This window comes from Pelmatolapia mariae, linkage group LG6 (genome assembly GCF_036321145.2).
Source record: "Pelmatolapia mariae isolate MD_Pm_ZW linkage group LG6, Pm_UMD_F_2, whole genome shotgun sequence".
In the NCBI taxonomy this organism is placed as follows: domain Eukaryota; kingdom Metazoa; phylum Chordata; class Actinopteri; order Cichliformes; family Cichlidae; genus Pelmatolapia; species Pelmatolapia mariae.
The window spans coordinates 1,228,571-1,245,341 of NC_086232.1; the positions used below are offsets into that span (position 1 = coordinate 1,228,571).

The following is a 16,771-nucleotide window of genomic DNA, read 5'->3' on the forward strand; positions in this document are numbered from 1 at the left end:
TGCTGGCGTCAGCACAAAGCGTCAATTTATGGTATCAAGTAGTGAGGTGGCCAATACTCGCAGTTACGAACACAAGCCTCCAATTTAACTACAGTGTTAATGGTAACTGCATGCTTGCCTAATACCCTAACCAAAGGACTCATTTTAGCCTTTGATCAGCAACACAGGCCCTGGTGTGGTGTAAATGGCCTCAGCCAGAGCCACAGGACCTGGTGTGGTGTAGTTGGCCTCAGCCAGCATCAAAGGCCCGGGGGTGGTGTACATGGCCTCAGCCAGAGCCACAGGCACTGGTGTGGTGTCCATAGCCTCAGCCAACAGCACAGGCCCTGTTGTGGTGTCCATGGCCTCAGCCAGAAGCACTGGCCCTGGTGTGGTGTAGATGGCCTCAGACAGAGCCACATGCCCTGGTGGGGTGTAGTTGGCCTCAGCCAGCAGCACAGGTCCTGGTGTGGTGTCCATGGCCTCAGCCAGCAGCACAGGCCCTGGTGTGGTGTCCATGGCCTCAGCCAGAAGCACTGGCCCTGGTGTGGTGTAGATGGCCTCAGACAGAGCCACAGGCCCTTGTTTGGTGTAGTTGGCCTCAGCCAGCACCACAGGCCCTGGTGTGGTGTCCATAGCCTCAGCCAGCCGCACAGGCCCTGGTGTGATGAACATTGCCTCATCCAGCAGCACAGTCCTTGGTGTGTTGTAGACGACCTCATCCAGAGCCACAGGCCCTGGTGTGGTGTACATGGCCTCAGACAAAGCCTCAGGCCCTGAAGAGGTGTCCATGGCCTCAGCCAGTAGCACAGGTCCTGGTGTGGTGTAGACGGCCTCAGACAGAGCCACAGGCCTTGGTGTGGTGTAGGTGGCCTAAGCTGGCTGCACAGGTCCACATCCGGAAGCACAGGCCCTGTTGTGTTGTAGATTGCCTCAGCCAGAGCCACAGACCTTGGTGTGGTGTTCATGGCCTAAGCCAGAGCTACAGGCCCACAGCAAGCAGCACAGGCCCTGGTGTGGTGTCCATAGCTCAGCCAGCAGCACAGCTCCTGTTGTGGTGTAGTTGGCCTCAGCCAGCAGCACAGGTCCTGGTGTGGTGTCCATCGCCTCAGCCAGAAACACTGGCCCTGGTGTGATGTAGATGGCCTCAGCCAGAGCCACAGGACCTGGTGTGGTGTTCATGACCTCAGCCAGCATCAAATTCCCGGGGGTGGTGTAAATGGCCTCAGCCAGAGCCACAGGCACTGGTGTGGTGTCCATAGCCTCAGCCAGCAGCACAGGCCTTGGTGTGGTGTCCCTGGCCTCAGCCAGTAGCACAGGCCCTGGTGTGGTGTAGGTGGCCTAAGCTGGCTGCACAGGTCCACAGCCAGCAGCACAAGCCCTGGTGTGGTGTACATGGCCTCAGCTAGAGGCACAGGCCCTGGTGTGGTGTAGATGATCTCAGCCAGAGACAAAGGCCCTTGTGTGGTGTAGTTGGCCTCAGCCAGCAGCACAGGCCCTGGGGTGATAAACATGGCCTCATCCAGTAGTACAGCCCTTGGTGTGTTGTAGACGGCCTCATCCAGAGCCACAGGCCGTGTGTGGTATACATGGCCTCAGCCAGATCCAAAGGCTCTGGGGTGGTGTCCATAGCCTCAGCCAGCAGCACAGGTCCTGGTGTGGTGTCCATGGCCTCAGCCAGTAGCACAGGCCCTGGTGTGGTGTAGGTGGCCTAAGCTGGCTGCACAGGTCCACAGCCAGCAGCACAGGCCCTGGTGTGGTGTACATGGCCTCAGCTAGAGGCACAGGCCCTGGTGTGGTGTAGATGGTCTCAGCCAGAGACACAGGCCCTTGGTGTGTTGTAGATGGCCTCATCAGGAGCCACAGGCCCTGTTGTGGTGTAGGTTGCCTCAGTCAGCACCACAGGCCGTGTGTGGTGTGCATGGCCTCAGCCAGTAGCACAGGCCCTGGTGTGATGTAGACTGCTTCAGCCAGAGCCACAGGCCATGGTGTGGTGTAGGTGGCCTAAGCTGGCTGCACAGGTCCACAGCCAGCAGTACAGGCCCTGGTGTGGTGTCCATGGCCTCAGCCAGATGCACTGGCCGTGGTGTGGTGTAGCTGGCCTCAGCCAGAGCCACAGGCCCTGGTGTGGTGTTCATGGCCTCAGCCAGAGCCAAATGCCCTGGTGTGGTGTCCATAGCTTCAGCCAGCAGCACAGGTCTTGGTGTGGTGTCCATGGCCTCAGCCAGTAGCACAGGCCCTGGTGTGATGTAGACGGCCTCAGCCAGAGCCACAGGCCCTGGTGTGGTGTAGGTGGCCTAAGCTGGCTGCACAGGTCCACAGCCAGAAGCACAGGCCCTGGCGTGGTGTAGGTGGCCTAACCTGGCTGCACAGGTACACAACCAGAAGCACAGGACCTGGTGTGATGTAGACGGCCTCAGCCAGAGCCACAGGCCCTGGTGTGGTGTAGGTGGCCTAAGCTGGCTGCACAGGTCCACAGCCAGAAGCACAGGCCCTGGCGTGGTGTAGGTGGCCTAACCTGGCTGCACAGGTCCACAGCCAGAAGCACAGGCCCTGGTGTGGTGTAGGTGGCCTAAGCTGGCTGCACAGGTCCACAGCCAGAAGCACAGGCCCTGGTGTGGTGTCCATGGCCTCAGCCAGAAGCACTGGCCCTGGTGTGGTGTAGATGGCCTCAGACAGAGCCACAGGCCCTTGTTTGGTGTAGTTGGCCTCAGCCAGCACCACAGGCCCTGGTGTGGTGTCCATAGCCTCAGCCAGCCGCACAGGCCCTGGTGTGATGAACATTGCCTCATCCAGCAGCACAGTCCTTGGTGTGTTGTAGACGAACTCATCCAGAGCCACAGGCCCTGGTGTGCTGTACATGGCCTCAGACAAAGCCACAGGCCCTGAAGAGGTGTCCATGGCCTCAGACAAAGCCACAGGCCCTGAAGAGGTGTCCATGGCCTCAGCCAGTAGCACAGGTCCTGGTGTGGTGTAAATGGCCTCAGCCAGAGCCACAGGCCATGGGGTGGTGTCCACGGCCTCAGCCAGATGCACTGGCCGTGGTGTGGTGTAGCTGGCCTCAGCCAGAGCCACAGGCCCTGGTGTGGTGTTCATGGCCTCAGCCAGAGCCAAATGCCCTGGTGTGGTGTCCATAGCTTCAGCCAGCAGCACAGGTCTTGGTGTGGTGTCCATGGCCTCAGCCAGTAGCACAGGCCCTGGTTTGATGTAGACGGCCTCAGCCAGAGCCACAGGCCCTGGTGTGGTGTAGGTGGCCTAAGCTGGCTGCACAGGTCCACAACCAGAAGCACAGGCCCTGGCGTGGTGTAGGTGGCCTAACCTGGCTGCACAGGTCCACAACCAGAAGCACAGGACCTGGTGTGATGTAGACGGCTTCAGCCAGAGCCACAGGCCCTGGTGTGGTGTAGGTGGCCTAACCTGGCTGCACAGGTCCACAGCCAGAAGCACAGGCCCTGGTGTGGTGTAGGTGGCCTAAGCTGGCTGCACAGGTCCACAGCCAGAAGCACAGGCCCTGGTGTGGTGTCCATGGCCTCAGCCAGAAGCACTGGCCCTGGTGTGGTGTAGATGGCCTCAGACAGAGCCACAGGCCCTTGTTTGGTGTAGTTGGCCTCAGCCAGCACCACAGGCCCTGGTGTGGTGTCCATAGCCTCAGCCAGCCGCACAGGCCCTGGTGTGATGAACATTGCCTCATCCAGCAGCACAGTCCTTGGTGTGTTGTAGACGAACTCATCCAGAGCCACAGGCCCTGGTGTGCTGTACATGGCCTCAGACAAAGCCACAGGCCCTGAAGAGGTGTCCATGGCCTCAGACAAAGCCACAGGCCCTGAAGAGGTGTCCATGGCCTCAGCCAGTAGCACAGGTCCTGGTGTGGTGTAGACGGCCTCAGACAGAGCCACAGGCCTTGGTGTGGTGTAGGTGTCCTAAGCTGGCTGCACAGGTCCACATCCGAAAGCACTGGCCATGTTGTGTTGTAGATTGCCTCAGCCAGAGCCACAGACCTTGGTGTGGTGTTCATGGCCTAAGCCAGAGCTACAGGCCCACAGCAAGCAGCACAGGCCCTGGTGTGGTGTCCATAGCTCAGCCAGCAGCACAGCTCCTGGTGTGGTGTAGTTGGCCTCAGCCAGCAGCACAGGTCCTGGTGTGGTGTCCATCGCCTCAGCCAGAAACACTGGCCCTGGTGTGATGTAGATGGCCTCAGCCAGATCCACAGGACCTGGTGTGGTGTTCATGACCTCAGCCAGCATCAAAGGCTCGGGGGTGGTGTACATGGCCTCAGCCAGAGCCACAGGCACTGGTGTGGTGTCCATAGCCTCAGCCAGTAGCACAGGCCCTGGTGTGGTGTAGGTGGCCTAAGCTGGCCGCACAGAAACACAGCCAGCAGCACAAGCCCTGGTGTGGTGTACATGGCCTCAGCTAGAGGCACAGGCCCTGGTGTGGTGTAGATGATCTCAGCCAGAGACACAGGCCCTTGTGTGGTGTAGTTGGCCTCAGCCAGCAGCACAGGCCCTGGGGTGATAAACATGGCCTCATCCAGTAGTACAGCCCTTGGTGTGTTGTAGACGGCCTCATCCAGAGCCACAGGCCGTGTGTGGTGTACATGGCCTCAGCCAGATCCAAAGGCTCTGGGGTGGTGTCCATAGCCTCAGCCAGCAGCACAGGTCCTGGTGTGGTGTCCATGGCCTCAGCCAGTAGCACAGGCCCTGGTGTGGTGTAGGTGGCCTAAGCTGGCTGCACAGGTCCACAGCCAGCAGCACAGGCCCTGGTGTGGTGTACATGGCCTCAGCTAGAGGCACAGGCCCTGGTGTGGTGTAGATGGTCTCAGCCAGAGACACAGGCCCTTGGTGTGTTGTAGATGGCCTCATCAGGAGCCACAGGCCCTGTTGTGGTGTAGGTTGCCTCAGTCAGCACCACAGGCCCTGTGTGGTGTGCATGGCCTCAGCCAGTAGCACAGGCCCTGGTGTGATGTAGACTGCTTCAGCCAGAGCCACAGGCCATGGTGTGGTGTAGGTGGCCTAAGCTGGCTGCACAGGTCCACAGCCAGCAGTACAGGCCCTGGTGTGGTGTCCATGGCCTCAACCAGATGCACTGGCCGTGGTGTGGTGTAGCTGGCCTCAGCCAGAGCCACAGGCCCTGGTGTGGTGTTCATGGCCTCAGCCAGAGCCAAATGCCCTGGTGTGGTGTCCATAGCTTCAGCCAGCAGCACAGGTCTTGGTGTGGTGTCCATGGCCTCAGCCAGTAGCACAGGCCCTGGTGTGATGTAGACGGCCTCAGCCAGAGCCACAGGCCCTGGTGTGGTGTAGGTGGCCTAAGCTGGCTGCACAGGTCCACAGCCAGAAGCACAGGCCCTGGCGTGGTGTAGGTGGCCTAACCTGGCTGCACAGGTCCACAACCAGAAGCACAGGACCTGGTGTGATGTAGACGGCTTCAGCCAGAGCCACAGGCCCTGGTGTGGTGTAGGTGGCCTAACCTGGCTGCAGAGGTCCACAGCCAGAAGCACAGGCCCTGGTGTGGTGAAGGTGGCCTAAGCTGGCTGCACAGGTCCACAGCCAGAAGCACAGGCCCTGTGTGGTGTAAATGGCCTCAGCCAGAGCCACAGGCCCTGGGGTGGTGTCCAAAGCCTCAGCCAGCAGCACAGGTCCTGGTGTGGTGTCCATGGTCTCAGCCAGAAGCACAGGCCCTGGTGTAATGTAGACGGCGTCAGCGCAGGCCACAGGCCCTGGTGTAATTTAGATGACCTATGTTAGCAGAATAGGCCTCGGTGTGGTGCGGATGGCCTCACCCGGCAGCACAAGACATTGCTGAAAACAGCCAAAAGGAATGTCGTTAATGTGGCCTCATTAATGGACACCAACACCCTCCTTCTCTGGATCAAAATCAGCTCAGTGACATGAAAAGCAAATTCTTACAGCACCTGGTATTCCCAGGCAGTCTCCCATCCAAGTACTAACCAAGCCCAACCTTGCATAGCTTCCGAGATCAGACGAGATCAGGCTTTGGCAAGGCGGTATGGCCGTAAGCTGCTGGCGTCAGCACAAAGCGTCAATTTATGGTATCAAGTAGTGAGGTGGCCAATACTCGCAGTTACGAACACAAGCCTCCAATTTAACTACAGTGTTAATGGTAACTGCATGCTTGCCTAATACCCTAACCAAAGGACTCATTTTAGCCTTTGATCAGCAACACAGGCCCTGGTGTGGTGTAAATGGCCTCAGCCAGAGCCACAGGACCTGGTGTGGTGTAGTTGGCCTCAGCCAGCATCAAAGGCCCGGGGGTGGTGTACATGGCCTCAGCCAGAGCCACAGGCACTGGTGTGGTGTCCATAGCCTCAGCCAACAGCACAGGCCCTGTTGTGGTGTCCATGGCCTCAGCCAGAAGCACTGGCCCTGGTGTGGTGTAGATGGCCTCAGACAGAGCCACATGCCCTGGTGGGGTGTAGTTGGCCTCAGCCAGCAGCACAGGTCCTGGTGTGGTGTCCATGGCCTCAGCTGGCAGCACAGTCCCTGGTGTGGTGTCCATGGCCTCAGCCAGAAGCACTGGCCCTGGTGTGGTGTAGCTGGCCTAAGACAGAGCCACAGGCCCTGGTGTGGTGTTCATGGCCTCAGCCAGAGCCAAATGCCCTGGTGTGGTGTCCATAGCTTCAGCCAGCAGCACAGGTCTTGGTGTGGTGTCCATGGCCTCAGCCAGTAGCACAGGCCCTGGTTTGATGTAGACGGCCTCAGCCAGAGCCACAGGCCCTGGTGTGGTGTAGGTGGCCTAAGCTGGCTGCACAGGTCCACAACCAGAAGCACAGGCCCTGGCGTGGTGTAGGTGGCCTAACCTGGCTGCACAGGTCCACAACCAGAAGCACAGGACCTGGTGTGATGTAGACGGCTTCAGCCAGAGCCACAGGCCCTGGTGTGGTGTAGGTGGCCTAACCTGGCTGCACAGGTCCACAGCCAGAAGCACAGGCCCTGGTGTGGTGTAGGTGGCCTAAGCTGGCTGCACAGGTCCACAGCCAGAAGCACAGGCCCTGGTGTGGTGTCCATGGCCTCAGCCAGAAGCACTGGCCCTGGTGTGGTGTAGATGGCCTCAGACAGAGCCACAGGCCCTTGTTTGGTGTAGTTGGCCTCAGCCAGCACCACAGGCCCTGGTGTGGTGTCCATAGCCTCAGCCAGCCGCACAGGCCCTGGTGTGATGAACATTGCCTAATCCAGCAGCACAGTCCTTGGTGTGTTGTAGACGAACTCATCCAGAGCCACAGGCCCTGGTGTGCTGTACATGGCCTCAGACAAAGCCACAGGCCCTGAAGAGGTGTCCATGGCCTCAGACAAAGCCACAGGCCCTGAAGAGGTGTCCATGGCCTCAGCCAGTAGCACAGGTCCTGGTGTGGTGTAGACGGCCTCAGACAGAGCCACAGGCCTTGGTGTGGTGTAGGTGTCCTAAGCTGGCTGCACAGGTCCACATCCGGAAGCACTGGCCATGTTGTGTTGTAGATTGCCTCAGCCAGAGCCACAGACCTTGGTGTGGTGTTCATGGCCTAAGCCAGAGCTACAGGCCCACAGCAAGCAGCACAGGCCCTGGTGTGGTGTCCATAGCTCAGCCAGCAGCACAGCTCCTGGTGTGGTGTAGTTGGCCTCAGCCAGCAGCACAGGTCCTGGTGTGGTGTCCATCGCCTCAGCCAGAAACACTGGCCCTGGTGTGATGTAGATGGCCTCAGCCAGAGCCACAGGACCTGGTGTGGTGTTCATGACCTCAGCCAGCATCAAAGGCTCGGGGGTGGTGTACATGGCCTCAGCCAGAGCCACAGGCACTGGTGTGGTGTCCATAGCCTCAGCCAGTAGCACAGGCCCTGGTGTGGTGTAGGTGGCCTAAGCTGGCCGCACAGGTCCACAGCCAGCAGCACAAGCCCTGGTGTGGTGTACATGGCCTCAGCTAGAGGCACAGGCCCTGGTGTGGTGTAGATGATCTCAGCCAGAGACACAGGCCCTTGGTGTGGTGTAGTTGGCCTCAGCCAGCAGCACAGGCCCTGGGGTGATAAACATGGCCTCATCCAGTAGTACAGCCCTTGGTGTGTTGTAGACGGCCTCATCCAGAGCCACAGGCCGTGTGTGGTGTACATGGCCTCAGCCAGATCCAAAGGCTCTGGGGTGGTGTCCATAGCCTCAGCCAGCAGCACAGGTCCTGGTGTGGTGTCCATGGCCTCAGCCAGTAGCACAGGCCCTGGTGTGGTGTAGGTGGCCTAAGCTGGCTGCACAGGTCCACAGCCAGCAGCACAGGCCCTGGTGTGGTGTACATGGCCTCAGCTAGAGGCACAGGCCCTGGTGTGGTGTAGATGGTCTCAGCCAGAGACACAGGCCCTTGGTGTGTTGTAGATGGCCTCATCAGGAGCCACAGGCCCTGTTGTGGTGTAGGTTGCCTCAGTCAGCACCACAGGCCCTGTGTGGTGTGCATGGCCTCAGCCAGTAGCACAGGCCCTGGTGTGATGTAGACTGCTTCAGCCAGAGCCACAGGCCATGGTGTGGTGTAGGTGGCCTAAGCTGGCTGCACAGGTCCACAGCCAGCAGTACAGGCCCTGGTGTGGTGTCCATGGCCTCAACCAGATGCACTGGCCGTGGTGTGGTGTAGCTGGCCTCAGCCAGAGCCACAGGCCCTGGTGTGGTGTTCATGGCCTCAGCCAGAGCCAAATGCCCTGGTGTGGTGTCCATAGCTTCAGCCAGCAGCACAGGTCTTGGTGTGGTGTCCATGGCCTCAGCCAGTAGCACAGGCCCTGGTGTGATGTAGACGGCCTCAGCCAGAGCCACAGGCCCTGGTGTGGTGTAGGTGGCCTAAGCTGGCTGCACAGGTCCACAGCCAGAAGCACAGGCCCTGGCGTGGTGTAGGTGGCCTAACCTGGCTGCACAGGTCCACAACCAGAAGCACAGGACCTGGTGTGATGTAGACGGCTTCAGCCAGAGCCACAGGCCCTGGTGTGGTGTAGGTGGCCTAACCTGGCTGCACAGGTCCACAGCCAGAAGCACAGGCCCTGGTGTGGTGAAGGTGGCCTAAGCTGGCTGCACAGGTCCACAGCCAGAAGCACAGGCCCTGTGTGGTGTAAATGACCTCAGCCAGAGCCACAGGCCATGGGGTGGTGTCCAAAGCCTCAGCCAGCAGCACAGGTCCTGGTGTGGTGTAAATGGCCTCAGCCAGAGCCACAGGCCATGGGGTGGTGTCCATGGCCTCAGCCAGATGCACTGGCCGTGGTGTGGTGTAGCTGGCCTCAGCCAGAGCCACAGGCCCTGGTGTGGTGTTCATGGCCTCAGCCAGAGCCAAATGCCCTGGTGTGGTGTCCATAGCTTCAGCCAGCAGCACAGGTCTTGGTGTGGTGTCCATGGCCTCAGCCAGTAGCACAGGCCCTGGTGTGATGTAGACGGCCTCAGCCAGAGCCACAGGCCCTGGTGTGGTGTAGGTGGCCTAAGCTGGCTGCACAGGTCCACAACCAGAAGCACAGGCCCTGGCGTGGTGTAGGTGGCCTAACCTGGCTGCACAGGTCCACAACCAGAAGCACAGGACCTGGTGTGATGTAGACGGCTTCAGCCAGAGCCACAGGCCCTGGTGTGGTGTAGGTGGCCTAAGCTGGCTGCACAGGTCCACAGCCAGAAGCACAGGCCCTGTGTGGTGTAAATGGCCTCAGCCAGAGCCACAGGCCCTGGGGTGGTGTCCAAAGCCTCAGCCAGCAGCACAGGTCCTGGTGTGGTGTCCATGGTCTCAGCCAGAAGCACAGGCCCTGGTGTAATGTAGACGGCGTCAGCGCAGGCCACAGGCCCTGGTGTAATTTAGATGACCTATGTTAGCAGAATAGGCCTCGGTGTGGTGCGGATGGCCTCACCCGGCAGCACAAGACATTGCTGAAAACAGCCAAAAGGAATGTCGTTAATGTGGCCTCATTAATGGACACCAACACCCTCCTTCTCTGGATCAAAATCAGCTCAGTGACATGAAAAGCAAATGCTTACAGCACCTGGTATTCCCAGGCAGTCTCCCATCCAAGTACTAACCAAGCCCAACCTTGCATAGCTTCCGAGATCAGACGAGATCAGGCTTTGGCAAGGTGGTATGGCCGTAAGCTGCTGGCGTCAGCACAAAGCGTCAATTTATGGTATCAAGTAGTGAGGTGGCCAATACTCGCAGTTACGAACACAAGCCTCCAATTTAACTACAGTGTTAATGGTAACTGCATGCTTGCCTAATACCCTAACCAAAGGACTCATTTTAGCCTTTGATCAGCAACACAGGCCCTGGTGTGGTGTAAATGGCCTCAGCCAGAGCCACAGGACCTGGTGTGGTGTAGTTGGCCTCAGCCAGCATCAAAGGCCCGGGGGTGGTGTACATGGCCTCAGCCAGAGCCACAGGCACTGGTGTGGTGTCCATAGCCTCAGCCAACAGCACAGGCCCTGTTGTGGTGTCCATGGCCTCAGCCAGAAGCACTGGCCCTGGTGTGGTGTAGATGGCCTCAGACAGAGCCACATGCCCTGGTGGGGTGTAGTTGGCCTCAGCCAGCAGCACAGGTCCTGGTGTGGTGTCCATGGCCTCAGCCAGCAGCACAGGCCCTGGTGTGGTGTCCATGGCCTCAGCCAGAAGCACTGGCCCTGGTGTGGTGTAGATGGCCTCAGACAGAGCCACAGGCCCTTGTTTGGTGTAGTTGGCCTCAGCCAGCACCACAGGCCCTGGTGTGGTGTCCATAGCCTCAGCCAGCCGCACAGGCCCTGGTGTGATGAACATTGCCTCATCCAGCAGCACAGTCCTTGGTGTGTTGTAGACGACCTCATCCAGAGCCACAGGCCCTGGTGTGGTGTACATGGCCTCAGACAAAGCCTCAGGCCCTGAAGAGGTGTCCATGGCCTCAGCCAGTAGCACAGGTCCTGGTGTGGTGTAGACGGCCTCAGACAGAGCCACAGGCCTTGGTGTGGTGTAGGTGGCCTAAGCTGGCTGCACAGGTCCACATCCGGAAGCACAGGCCCTGTTGTGTTGTAGATTGCCTCAGCCAGAGCCACAGACCTTGGTGTGGTGTTCATGGCCTAAGCCAGAGCTACAGGCCCACAGCAAGCAGCACAGGCCCTGGTGTGGTGTCCATAGCTCAGCCAGCAGCACAGCTCCTGTTGTGGTGTAGTTGGCCTCAGCCAGCAGCACAGGTCCTGGTGTGGTGTCCATCGCCTCAGCCAGAAACACTGGCCCTGGTGTGATGTAGATGGCCTCAGCCAGAGCCACAGGACCTGGTGTGGTGTTCATGACCTCAGCCAGCATCAAATTCCCGGGGGTGGTGTAAATGGCCTCAGCCAGAGCCACAGGCACTGGTGTGGTGTCCATAGCCTCAGCCAGCAGCACAGGCCTTGGTGTGGTGTCCCTGGCCTCAGCCAGTAGCACAGGCCCTGGTGTGGTGTAGGTGGCCTAAGCTGGCTGCACAGGTCCACAGCCAGCAGCACAAGCCCTGGTGTGGTGTACATGGCCTCAGCTAGAGGCACAGGCCCTGGTGTGGTGTAGATGATCTCAGCCAGAGACAAAGGCCCTTGTGTGGTGTAGTTGGCCTCAGCCAGCAGCACAGGCCCTGGGGTGATAAACATGGCCTCATCCAGTAGTACAGCCCTTGGTGTGTTGTAGACGGCCTCATCCAGAGCCACAGGCCGTGTGTGGTATACATGGCCTCAGCCAGATCCAAAGGCTCTGGGGTGGTGTCCATAGCCTCAGCCAGCAGCACAGGTCCTGGTGTGGTGTCCATGGCCTCAGCCAGTAGCACAGGCCCTGGTGTGGTGTAGGTGGCCTAAGCTGGCTGCACAGGTCCACAGCCAGCAGCACAGGCCCTGGTGTGGTGTACATGGCCTCAGCTAGAGGCACAGGCCCTGGTGTGGTGTAGATGGTCTCAGCCAGAGACACAGGCCCTTGGTGTGTTGTAGATGGCCTCATCAGGAGCCACAGGCCCTGTTGTGGTGTAGGTTGCCTCAGTCAGCACCACAGGCCGTGTGTGGTGTGCATGGCCTCAGCCAGTAGCACAGGCCCTGGTGTGATGTAGACTGCTTCAGCCAGAGCCACAGGCCATGGTGTGGTGTAGGTGGCCTAAGCTGGCTGCACAGGTCCACAGCCAGCAGTACAGGCCCTGGTGTGGTGTCCATGGCCTCAGCCAGATGCACTGGCCGTGGTGTGGTGTAGCTGGCCTCAGCCAGAGCCACAGGCCCTGGTGTGGTGTTCATGGCCTCAGCCAGAGCCAAATGCCCTGGTGTGGTGTCCATAGCTTCAGCCAGCAGCACAGGTCTTGGTGTGGTGTCCATGGCCTCAGCCAGTAGCACAGGCCCTGGTGTGATGTAGACGGCCTCAGCCAGAGCCACAGGCCCTGGTGTGGTGTAGGTGGCCTAAGCTGGCTGCACAGGTCCACAGCCAGAAGCACAGGCCCTGGCGTGGTGTAGGTGGCCTAACCTGGCTGCACAGGTACACAACCAGAAGCACAGGACCTGGTGTGATGTAGACGGCCTCAGCCAGAGCCACAGGCCCTGGTGTGGTGTAGGTGGCCTAAGCTGGCTGCACAGGTCCACAGCCAGAAGCACAGGCCCTGGCGTGGTGTAGGTGGCCTAACCTGGCTGCACAGGTCCACAGCCAGAAGCACAGGCCCTGGTGTGGTGTAGGTGGCCTAAGCTGGCTGCACAGGTCCACAGCCAGAAGCACAGGCCCTGGTGTGGTGTCCATGGCCTCAGCCAGAAGCACTGGCCCTGGTGTGGTGTAGATGGCCTCAGACAGAGCCACAGGCCCTTGTTTGGTGTAGTTGGCCTCAGCCAGCACCACAGGCCCTGGTGTGGTGTCCATAGCCTCAGCCAGCCGCACAGGCCCTGGTGTGATGAACATTGCCTCATCCAGCAGCACAGTCCTTGGTGTGTTGTAGACGAACTCATCCAGAGCCACAGGCCCTGGTGTGCTGTACATGGCCTCAGACAAAGCCACAGGCCCTGAAGAGGTGTCCATGGCCTCAGACAAAGCCACAGGCCCTGAAGAGGTGTCCATGGCCTCAGCCAGTAGCACAGGTCCTGGTGTGGTGTAAATGGCCTCAGCCAGAGCCACAGGCCATGGGGTGGTGTCCACGGCCTCAGCCAGATGCACTGGCCGTGGTGTGGTGTAGCTGGCCTCAGCCAGAGCCACAGGCCCTGGTGTGGTGTTCATGGCCTCAGCCAGAGCCAAATGCCCTGGTGTGGTGTCCATAGCTTCAGCCAGCAGCACAGGTCTTGGTGTGGTGTCCATGGCCTCAGCCAGTAGCACAGGCCCTGGTTTGATGTAGACGGCCTAAGCCAGAGCCACAGGCCCTGGTGTGGTGTAGGTGGCCTAAGCTGGCTGCACAGGTCCACAACCAGAAGCACAGGCCCTGGCGTGGTGTAGGTGGCCTAACCTGGCTGCACAGGTCCACAACCAGAAGCACAGGACCTGGTGTGATGTAGACGGCTTCAGCCAGAGCCACAGGCCCTGGTGTGGTGTAGGTGGCCTAACCTGGCTGCACAGGTCCACAGCCAGAAGCACAGGCCCTGGTGTGGTGTAGGTGGCCTAAGCTGGCTGCACAGGTCCACAGCCAGAAGCACAGGCCCTGGTGTGGTGTCCATGGCCTCAGCCAGAAGCACTGGCCCTGGTGTGGTGTAGATGGCCTCAGACAGAGCCACAGGCCCTTGTTTGGTGTAGTTGGCCTCAGCCAGCACCACAGGCCCTGGTGTGGTGTCCATAGCCTCAGCCAGCCGCACAGGCCCTGGTGTGATGAACATTGCCTCATCCAGCAGCACAGTCCTTGGTGTGTTGTAGACGAACTCATCCAGAGCCACAGGCCCTGGTGTGCTGTACATGGCCTCAGACAAAGCCACAGGCCCTGAAGAGGTGTCCATGGCCTCAGACAAAGCCACAGGCCCTGAAGAGGTGTCCATGGCCTCAGCCAGTAGCACAGGTCCTGGTGTGGTGTAGACGGCCTCAGACAGAGCCACAGGCCTTGGTGTGGTGTAGGTGTCCTAAGCTGGCTGCACAGGTCCACATCCGAAAGCACTGGCCATGTTGTGTTGTAGATTGCCTCAGCCAGAGCCACAGACCTTGGTGTGGTGTTCATGGCCTAAGCCAGAGCTACAGGCCCACAGCAAGCAGCACAGGCCCTGGTGTGGTGTCCATAGCTCAGCCAGCAGCACAGCTCCTGGTGTGGTGTAGTTGGCCTCAGCCAGCAGCACAGGTCCTGGTGTGGTGTCCATCGCCTCAGCCAGAAACACTGGCCCTGGTGTGATGTAGATGGCCTCAGCCAGATCCACAGGACCTGGTGTGGTGTTCATGACCTCAGCCAGCATCAAAGGCTCGGGGGTGGTGTACATGGCCTCAGCCAGAGCCACAGGCACTGGTGTGGTGTCCATAGCCTCAGCCAGTAGCACAGGCCCTGGTGTGGTGTAGGTGGCCTAAGCTGGCCGCACAGAAACACAGCCAGCAGCACAAGCCCTGGTGTGGTGTACATGGCCTCAGCTAGAGGCACAGGCCCTGGTGTGGTGTAGATGATCTCAGCCAGAGACACAGGCCCTTGTGTGGTGTAGTTGGCCTCAGCCAGCAGCACAGGCCCTGGGGTGATAAACATGGCCTCATCCAGTAGTACAGCCCTTGGTGTGTTGTAGACGGCCTCATCCAGAGCCACAGGCCGTGTGTGGTGTACATGGCCTCAGCCAGATCCAAAGGCTCTGGGGTGGTGTCCATAGCCTCAGCCAGCAGCACAGGTCCTGGTGTGGTGTCCATGGCCTCAGCCAGTAGCACAGGCCCTGGTGTGGTGTAGGTGGCCTAAGCTGGCTGCACAGGTCCACAGCCAGCAGCACAGGCCCTGGTGTGGTGTACATGGCCTCAGCTAGAGGCACAGGCCCTGGTGTGGTGTAGATGGTCTCAGCCAGAGACACAGGCCCTTGGTGTGTTGTAGATGGCCTCATCAGGAGCCACAGGCCCTGTTGTGGTGTAGGTTGCCTCAGTCAGCACCACAGGCCCTGTGTGGTGTGCATGGCCTCAGCCAGTAGCACAGGCCCTGGTGTGATGTAGACTGCTTCAGCCAGAGCCACAGGCCATGGTGTGGTGTAGGTGGCCTAAGCTGGCTGCACAGGTCCACAGCCAGCAGTACAGGCCCTGGTGTGGTGTCCATGGCCTCAACCAGATGCACTGGCCGTGGTGTGGTGTAGCTGGCCTCAGCCAGAGCCACAGGCCCTGGTGTGGTGTTCATGGCCTCAGCCAGAGCCAAATGCCCTGGTGTGGTGTCCATAGCTTCAGCCAGCAGCACAGGTCTTGGTGTGGTGTCCATGGCCTCAGCCAGTAGCACAGGCCCTGGTGTGATGTAGACGGCCTCAGCCAGAGCCACAGGCCCTGGTGTGGTGTAGGTGGCCTAAGCTGGCTGCACAGGTCCACAGCCAGAAGCACAGGCCCTGGCGTGGTGTAGGTGGCCTAACCTGGCTGCACAGGTCCACAACCAGAAGCACAGGACCTGGTGTGATGTAGACGGCTTCAGCCAGAGCCACAGGCCCTGGTGTGGTGTAGGTGGCCTAACCTGGCTGCAGAGGTCCACAGCCAGAAGCACAGGCCCTGGTGTGGTGAAGGTGGCCTAAGCTGGCTGCACAGGTCCACAGCCAGAAGCACAGGCCCTGTGTGGTGTAAATGGCCTCAGCCAGAGCCACAGGCCCTGGGGTGGTGTCCAAAGCCTCAGCCAGCAGCACAGGTCCTGGTGTGGTGTCCATGGTCTCAGCCAGAAGCACAGGCCCTGGTGTAATGTAGACGGCGTCAGCGCAGGCCACAGGCCCTGGTGTAATTTAGATGACCTATGTTAGCAGAATAGGCCTCGGTGTGGTGCGGATGGCCTCACCCGGCAGCACAAGACATTGCTGAAAACAGCCAAAAGGAATGTCGTTAATGTGGCCTCATTAATGGACACCAACACCCTCCTTCTCTGGATCAAAATCAGCTCAGTGACATGAAAAGCAAATTCTTACAGCACCTGGTATTCCCAGGCAGTCTCCCATCCAAGTACTAACCAAGCCCAACCTTGCATAGCTTCCGAGATCAGACGAGATCAGGCTTTGGCAAGGCGGTATGGCCGTAAGCTGCTGGCGTCAGCACAAAGCGTCAATTTATGGTATCAAGTAGTGAGGTGGCCAATACTCGCAGTTACGAACACAAGCCTCCAATTTAACTACAGTGTTAATGGTAACTGCATGCTTGCCTAATACCCTAACCAAAGGACTCATTTTAGCCTTTGATCAGCAACACAGGCCCTGGTGTGGTGTAAATGGCCTCAGCCAGAGCCACAGGACCTGGTGTGGTGTAGTTGGCCTCAGCCAGCATCAAAGGCCCGGGGGTGGTGTACATGGCCTCAGCCAGAGCCACAGGCACTGGTGTGGTGTCCATAGCCTCAGCCAACAGCACAGGCCCTGTTGTGGTGTCCATGGCCTCAGCCAGAAGCACTGGCCCTGGTGTGGTGTAGATGGCCTCAGACAGAGCCACATGCCCTGGTGGGGTGTAGTTGGCCTCAGCCAGCAGCACAGGTCCTGGTGTGGTGTCCATGGCCTCAGCTGGCAGCACAGTCCCTGGTGTGGTGTCCATGGCCTCAGCCAGAAGCACTGGCCCTGGTGTGGTGTAGCTGGCCTAAGACAGAGCCACAGGCCCTGGTGTGGTGTTCATGGCCTCAGCCAGAGCCAAATGCCCTGGTGTGGTGTCCATAGCTTCAGCCAGCAGCACAGGTCTTGGTGTGGTGTCCATGGCCTCAGCCAGTAGCACAGGCCCTGGTTTGATGTAGACGGCCTCAGCCAGAGCCACA

At 59.6% G+C, this 16,771-nt stretch overlaps 1 non-coding gene and 2 pseudogenes across 1 annotated transcript; all 3 read right to left on the minus strand.

The window, feature by feature from the left end:
- Positions 1-5,878: 5,878 nt before the first annotated feature.
- LOC134629971 (5S ribosomal RNA) lies at positions 5,879-5,997 on the minus strand (annotated as a pseudogene).
- A 3,946-nt stretch (positions 5,998-9,943) lies between these two features.
- On the minus strand, positions 9,944-10,062 carry LOC134629876 (5S ribosomal RNA). Its single transcript, XR_010094108.1, has one exon. It is a non-coding gene; the product is annotated as a 5S ribosomal RNA (ribosomal RNA).
- Positions 10,063-15,940: 5,878 nt separating this feature from the next.
- On the minus strand, positions 15,941-16,059 carry LOC134629972 (5S ribosomal RNA; annotated as a pseudogene).
- Between the last annotated feature and the right edge of the window lie 712 nt (positions 16,060-16,771).